Source organism: Podarcis gaigeae (assembly GCF_964106915.1).
Source record: "Podarcis gaigeae genome assembly, chromosome: 9".
Classification (NCBI taxonomy): Eukaryota; Metazoa; Chordata; class Lepidosauria; order Squamata; family Lacertidae; genus Podarcis; species Podarcis gaigeae.
The window spans coordinates 34,461,173-34,469,289 of record NC_139685.1 but is presented as its reverse complement, the minus strand read 5'-3'; positions in this window follow the sequence as shown (position 1 = coordinate 34,469,289).

Below are 8,117 nucleotides of genomic sequence, written 5' to 3'. Positions count from 1 at the left end.
CACATCTGCATCTTACTCTAATTATATAGAAGCAGAATGTCAAAACACATAGTTACAGCTGTGTAACATAGGGAAGAGCAGGTAAGTAAACATGAGCATCAAATGCAAATTGTCAAATCCATTCAGTTCAATGGGTTCCCCCATCTCACTTAGAAAAAGCTGTGCACGTCTAATGCAGTATCTGTGGTGCATACAAAATGGAAAACTGCATCTTGCTACAAGCACATTATTTGTTTTACATCAGACAAGTTCTCAACATGAGGTCTCAGAAATTACTATGCTAGATTGTAGAAAGATAAGAGAAGGAAATATACACAGACAGACAGAATGGAGCATGACTAATGATGTGGAAATATCACTGAAACCCTCAGTATGATGGAACTGAAGTAGTTATGTTGACCTATGGGAAAGTAATCTGGAAATTATTCCTAAATAGGCAATACTAAGAGATTATGGAGGGGGAGAACAGAGTTTAAAGCCCTCATTTAGAACAGCGTGGAAATTAAGATTTTCTTCTTTTGAATATCTGCTTAAATGATTTTCTTCTTGTCACGGGAGGCAATGTTAGAGAAATGTACTGATTCTCAGCAGAATTAAAAAAATTCCATTTACAACCATAGTACAGAACCTTTTTCCTGATAGCCAAATTCCTTCCTGGGACTGCATGTCAGCAGGATTGCATGTCAGCAATAGGTTGACCAGAGGCAAAAAAAGTAGGTAGTTCCAGAGGTAAAAGTGGCCAGAACAATTGATTGACTATTACCTTTGTATAGGGCTGCCATAAATTACTGGGATTTCAAAGGCAGAATTGATGTCAGGAGGAATTTCTGGATGGTGCTTTGTCCTGGATCTTAGGCAAGTCAATCGAAAAATCATGTTTTTGGGGCGCTTTTGTTAAAAAAAAAAGCAAAAAAAGACAGAAAGCTGAACAACTTTTGGGTTTTCTTTTTAAAAAAAGACCCCAATTTTGGGGTTTTCCTAAAAATGCTCAACAACTTTCAGGATCTCCTGGTTTTTACTTTTTGAAATATGACAACACTACATTTGTACAGCAGGTTTAGTCATTGACTGTTGATGAATGGGGAGATCAAAGTCTCCCCAAAGTCTGAGTGTATAGTCTCCATAACCTCTAGTTTCGAGTCAAACATTATTTCTAACCCAGTCTCTCTGGGTTAGATACCCCTAAGGCTTCTGTGAGTCTTCATGGAATAGATGATCTGCAGCCATAAAGGGATCACTAAGAACTGTAACAGTTCATCTTTTTCAGGAGGAATTTATTCTGAGTTGGCATCCCAGACAAAGGAATATGAAAAGCCCAGTCACTACGAGGCCCACTCTGGAGCAGTTTGATTCCTTGACCATAGAAAGTCCAGTTGAATGGGATATCTAGTCATCTGTGAAGTGGATGGCTAATAAATGCCTGTCTTTTCTTTCTATCCATGGGTTGTGATTCGAGGACCCAAATCCCGCTTTGTGGAATGAAGACACACAGACACAGAGTATAAGGTTAATGGGCAAGAAAAGGCTACAACTTTATTGATTACAGCAAGTGAGAAGGTATTGGCTTAGGCATTGGACCACGACAGATTGACTCCACCCACTCAGAGAGGGGTGAGCCCAAAGGGGGTTTATTCACCAGAAGGTGGAGCCTGTTGATGCTACTACAACTATAAGCCCCCCCCCGGATGTCACCGAGGGTCGTGCCATGGCCCCCCACCACACACGCATCAGACAGGATCCACGACCGCCAGATTCCTTTAACGGAATACCCAAATTTGAAGGGGTAGGCGATGGCCACACCTAGCCCTTCCACACACCATCAACACATTCCAATGCCTAACCTAACTGCCAATACCAAGTGACGATTGCTACGAGGTAGGTGAAAAAACCAAAAGGCCTAATTGGAAAAATTCCTACCAGGCCCCCTAGGCAACCTGGGCTACCAACCTAAGGTCCATAGGAAGGGCATGAGAAAAACTAAGCTCTAAGGGAGTGGAGGGTGGGTGACTCGTGACGAGAAGGCGAAAAATGAGGCGGAATGGCTGGCACAGCAGTAAGTTAAACTGCAAACCACGCCCCCTCCAAGCCGCCCGGTTGTGCGCTTACTTGTGGGCGTGGTGCGCCAGCCAGGTGAGTGGGGCAGGGGGCGTAATGCGCCCTGCGTGATGCAGAAATCGCGTCCCGCCCACAACACCTCCCCTCTTGGATGAGGAGAGGCTTTCCCTGATCTGATCCTCTTCTCCTTCCAGTGACACAGCAGCTCTGAGGGTATCCCAAGTGAAATTCTGAGTTGTCCTCTACTCAGAAACAGCTGTCATTCCTCTGTCTAGGCAAGGAAGAGACATCATCACAGTTCAAAGGCACATTCCAGCCAGACAAAAGCACTCAAAGAAGGCATGAAGTAAGAATAGTGAAGAATGTAGCCTGGGGAGGGGTCCGGAAGAAGTGGTGTGGCCTAAAGAAAGCCTCAGGGGCTGGGAAGAGAAGCCTGAAAGGTCACAGTTTACCACCCTGGGCTATTGGTTCCTCATCCATATTTCGATGGAAGTGAGCCTTATTTATTTATTATTACATTTTTATCCCATCTTTCCTCCAGGAAGCATTCTTTCCCTCCACATTTTATCCTCACCACAATCTTGTCAGGCTGAGAGACAGTGATTGGCCCAAGGTCAATTTTAGGATGTGTGAAAAAATTCTGAGAAATTTTGCTTGTCTTCTCAAATTTCTTCCCTCATTTCCTCAGACAGTTACCTAAGAAAGAACCCCCAAATTCAGATTTTGCTTTAGAAGGTTTTTCCTTTGCTATTCAAGAGAAGCTACATGTGAACATTTCCCACTGAAAATAGTTTCAGTTATAGAAATGGGTTGAATATCACCAACCAAAAAGCAAGAAAATTTGACTCGTCTCCGAACTGTCTGAACATACCAAATTCAATCATGACTGACAGAAGAAGAGAAGTTTTACTGGGAAAAGAAAACTCCTGTGAAACTTTTCTGTCCTAAAAGAAAATGAAATCTTTATTCGCTGGTGTAGGTTAAGGGAGAAAAGGAACTGCAAGAAACCAGGAACTATTGCTTGAAGGACTTTCTAAAAAACCTCCAGGGAAAACTTTAGCAAAGTCTTGAAAGGAAGCAAAGGCTCAAACTCTCCCCACAACATGTACTCCCCAAACACATGATATTTAAGAGGACAGCAAAGAGACCACAGATTCATAAAATATTAAATAAAATATCTCCTTTTGAGACAGAACAGGAAAAAATTGAGATGCATAGAAAGTATAAGGAAGGCATAAAAGAAAACTGAAGTTCAGGGAACATTGAATAAATAAAACCCTCTGAGGGAACTGAACCCAAAAAAGCAGGTTGAAGTTGAGCCATTGCATATACCTCAGAATGAGAACCAAGAATCAAAATGGTTCCAGAAGTCTTGAAAAGCCAAACTAGACACTATGAAAGAAGTGAAGTATTCCTAAGCCTTGAGTTCTCCCACAATACTAATACAGGGCTAAATGAGTCAATTGCAGAGAATAGCCAGGCAGTGGAAAGACCTTAACCTTTCTCCCTCTCATCAGGTTTCCCCCCAGCAAATGCAGAATCTGGAAATTAATTTTTATTTCCAAGGAGGATCCAAAACCAGATATGAACTTAGCTGTGGGATGGGGAACCTGTAGTCCTTGAAATGACCACTGGTCACCTGTCCTGGGTCAGATTGGAATTGGAATTCAACAACATCTGGATTGGTGTTGGCTAGATTGAAGAAAATCAGCTTGGGGACATTTGTAACTATGAAACTGTGAACACAGTAAAATTAGAGTCACTTCCACTTATGTTTCCCTGTAAATGCCACACACATGCATGTGCCATTTTCATTATCTTTGCATATGGGAACCATACCTTTGCTAGCATCATGCCTTGGAGAACAGCTACGGCTCACTGGGAGACATTATGACTTGCACGTAGAAGGTACTAGGCTCAATCTCTGGTATCTTCAGGGAGGGCTGGAAGAGAACATGGGGTGTTATCAGCCACCCATTGGAGTTGACCCACTGAAAGTAATGCACCTAACTTAGTCATGTCCATGAATTTCAATGGATCTGCTGTGAGTAAAACATGGTTGAATACCATTGCTTGTTTGATATTCTGGAGAACTGCTGTCAGTCAATACCGATGTAGATTGATCAATGGCCTAATTATAAGGCAGCTTCCTATGTCTATCTTGCCCCAAATCCACCACTAACATTATGAGAGAATCGATACACAAATATTAAGATTGTTTTGCTGACAGACTCTGAGCCAAGATAGTGGCTTAACCAACCATTTAATGTCTTGGTGGGTTTCTCCCCTCGCTTTGTTGATTTACTATGTTGGTTTCTCAATAGAGTTCACTGCTGAAGTCTCAATTTTATGGACTGATCATATAGTTTAGGAGCTTCACAGTTACTGGAAGTGCTTTAGGCTCCAATCCTATACACCTAGCCTTCCTTATGTTTTGAACAACAGTTCATATCATCTTCTACCATTGACCATGCTGGCTGAGGCTGATGGGATTTGGAATACAAAATGTCTGGAGGGCACCAGGTGGAGGGAGGCTGCTATGCACATTAACCTGGGTGTAGCCTGCCCTGAACTCATGAATCTTAGGATTCTAACAGTGTGCACTGTTAGAAAAACAGGCTACACACATAAAAGCAGTCATTTAAGGCCAACCAGGTTTTCTCCATTGCGTTGTTCTCGTGGGAATAAAAATATATGCCATAAGTTGACCTTCTTCCCCTTTGTTCACTATATTTGCAGCCCTGATTGACTGTTAAGCGTTTCAGCATATTTTTCTAGCACAGTGATATTGTCACATAGGCTAAATAAAGAGGTTGCAGCAGGTGAACTAAGCTAATTCGGAAAGAAGTTAATATCTTTTCAGAAAGCATTGCCTTTGCTCTGACATACCTTTTTGGCTCTCAGTGACATCTGACTGGCTATGTGGAAAATAGTCACTCTTACTAGGAAGAAGGCAATTTGAAGGGAGAGAAATGATTTTGAAGTTGCAGTCAATTAGGGTCTCACAATGGGCTGCTGCTGTCACAACCTAAAGGGCACTTTCATTTTCTGCCTTGGCTGATGGCACCAGGTGCCCAAACATGAACCTTCTTTCTACAACACACCTTATATCATTCTATTCCATTTGGAGCAGTTTTATTTTATTTTATTTTAAGCTGAGCTTTGACCCTAGGAAGACATAGGCATTGCGAATTAGTAGTTTCAATGCCCAGGAGACTGGCTAGTTGCATTCCCTCTGCAAGAGCAGGTTCTGAGTTTGGGGGTGCTCCTGGACCCATCTTTGTTGCTGGAGGTTCAGGTAGTCTCGGTGATTTTTACCGGCTATGGCTGGTGCGCCAGCTATCCCATTACTTGGACAGAGATAGTCTGGCTATGGTGATTAATGCTCTGGTAACCACAAGACTTGATTATTGCAATGTGCTCTACCTGGGGCTACCCTTGGGTCTGTCTGAAGCCTCTAGTTAGTGAAGAATACTGCAGTAAACAGGGGCAGACAAATAATTTCTATACTCAATAGCTTGCACTGCCTGCCCATATGCTACCAGGCCAGGTTCATGGTTCTTGCTCTACAAGGCTGTTAAGAACTTGGATCCTGGGTAGCTCAGATACCACCCACTTCCTTATATCCCTGTCAAATCACTGAGGATTTTGGAGAAATCACTGCTCGTGCGCCTTCTCATTGGCTCACATGCCTAGCTCATATCTACCCAAAGCCATGCATTCAATTATGTGGCTCCAATTTTATGACCTCTTCAAGTTGAGGTGAGACACAGGCCCCCCATCCTTTTCAACTTATGGGACATAAGGAAAGCTTTACCCCCCCAAAAAAAATTCAGAAGGTTTTTAAATTGAATTCTGATGTTATGGTTTTAACTCATTTTTAGTCTTCTTGTGTCTCCTATATACCACTTAAGAGACAACTGTAATTACAAATTGTCAAATGAATCAGTAAACATCTGCAATTGTTTTAGTTGTTTTTATAATTGTATATTCTATTGTTGTAATCCGTCCTGGCATCCAATGGTGAAGGTAAGAAATCTTATAAATAAATAAATAAATTCCTTGCAAATATATAAAGTACCCTGGGCATTTTCACTGTAGGAAGAATTTTTGGGGGTGTTTTTTAAATCACTTTGGTTCATTAAAATAAATGGAGTTTTAAAAATGCTTTAGTAATTACATACAATGGCTTCCAGTTGGTTGTCATTCTAATTTCTGCTTAAGCTATTATTTTATTTACCCTGATTATCACATTCCCTGGCTGTAATTTCATAAACCTTCTTTAAACAACAATGGAGTTCCTTTCAATTGCATGTTTTCACAGGAACACAAAGCTCAATAATAATGTGTTATTGTCATCAGTCAACAGAAGTCCATCAGCAGGGACGACAATTGTAAAAGCCTGAATGAACTAAAGCTGTTTTGCATCTCTCTTAATAAAAGATCCACACTTTTTTTTTAATTTCTAAAACATCATTCAAGAATAAGGATAGCAACAACTCAGAGGAAAATGTGAAATAGTCTTCCAGTCTTCTCCCCCCAGACTCAGGTGCAAATAATATAGCCAGGTGAAAAAGAGGATAGAATGCTCTTTTATTTATTTGTTTGTGCATTAAATTTGTATCCTGTCCTTCATTCCAAAAGGAGCCATGAGTGGCAAACAAGGTGATCAAAAAAGAAACAAACATACATATTTAGAACAATCCTAATACAGATGCAAACTGGTTGTGTAAAAGAAGGAATAGTTTTTCAAGAGAAGAGTTTGGATTTGGATTTGATATCCCGCCTTTCACTCCCTTTAAGGAGTCTCAAAGCGCCTAACATTCTCCTTTCCCTTCCTCCCCCACAACAAACACTCTGTGAGGTGAGTGGGGCTGAGAGACTTCAGAGAAGTGTGACTAGCCCAAGGTCACCCAGCAGCTGCATGTGGAGGAGCGGAGACGCGAACCCAGTTCCCCAGATTACGAGACTACCGCTCTTAACCACTACACCACACTGGTGTATGCAAGTGAATGCAAAGGCGTATAACATGCTTGACAAACTGTACCTCCTGAGATTCAGTCTTCTACACAACTATGGAAGGTGCAGGAATCTTGCCACCACTCCCAACCTGGTCACACTATGTAGGAATAACATACTTAGGACAGAAATATATGTTAGCACATATGGATCTCAGTTCAGAATGAAGGGATGTTGAATGTAGGGATGGGTGAAACTGTCAGTTTTGGCTTTTCTCAGTTTTCCAGTCCTCATGAAAATTAACCAGTGAATTTCTCTGAATACACACATTTGTATGCTATTTTGTCTAAGTTAAACATTTGCACAAAGTGTTTTCTTATAAAATAATGTGTTGTTGTTTTTTACTTTTGCTAATATACACTCTCTTCCTCTCTCATAACACTAGAACTCATGGACTTCCAGTGAAGCTGAATTTTGGAAGATACAGGACAGGGGGGGGGGGAGTACTTCTACAGAACTCATTCCCACAGGAGGTGGTGATGACCACTAACCTAGGTGGTTCTAAAAGAAGACTGGACAAATTCATGGAGGAGAGGGCTATTGAAGGCTACTAGCCATGGTGACTATACTCTGCCTCCACAGCTGGAGACAGTAACGCTTCTGAATACCAGTAGCTGGAAACCATAGGAGCACAAAGTGCTATTGTGCTCAAATACTGTTTGCACGTTTCCCATAGGTGTCTGGTTGTCAGCTATGAAAACAGGATGCCGGACTATATGGACCCTAGGCCTGATCCAGCAGGCCCTTCCTATGTTCTTAATATATGCATTTTAACACACAATTCACCCTAAGTATAGGGAACTTTGTGCACATTACTGGGCTGGAGAACTGCATTGCAAAATTTGGAGAAGCGCAAATTTTGTAAAATGGCTGTACTTTGGTTGATGCATTGCTTCAGCAAGTGAGAAGTAGGTAAGTTTGCATTTAAATGCAAAGTGAATTGACCATTTGCCCTCCATTCCTAGCTGAATGTGAATCATAAGCAGGGGCGTAGAGTACCTGGCTGGAGAGGGGCAACGCTGCCTCTCCAATGTTTTGCCAGG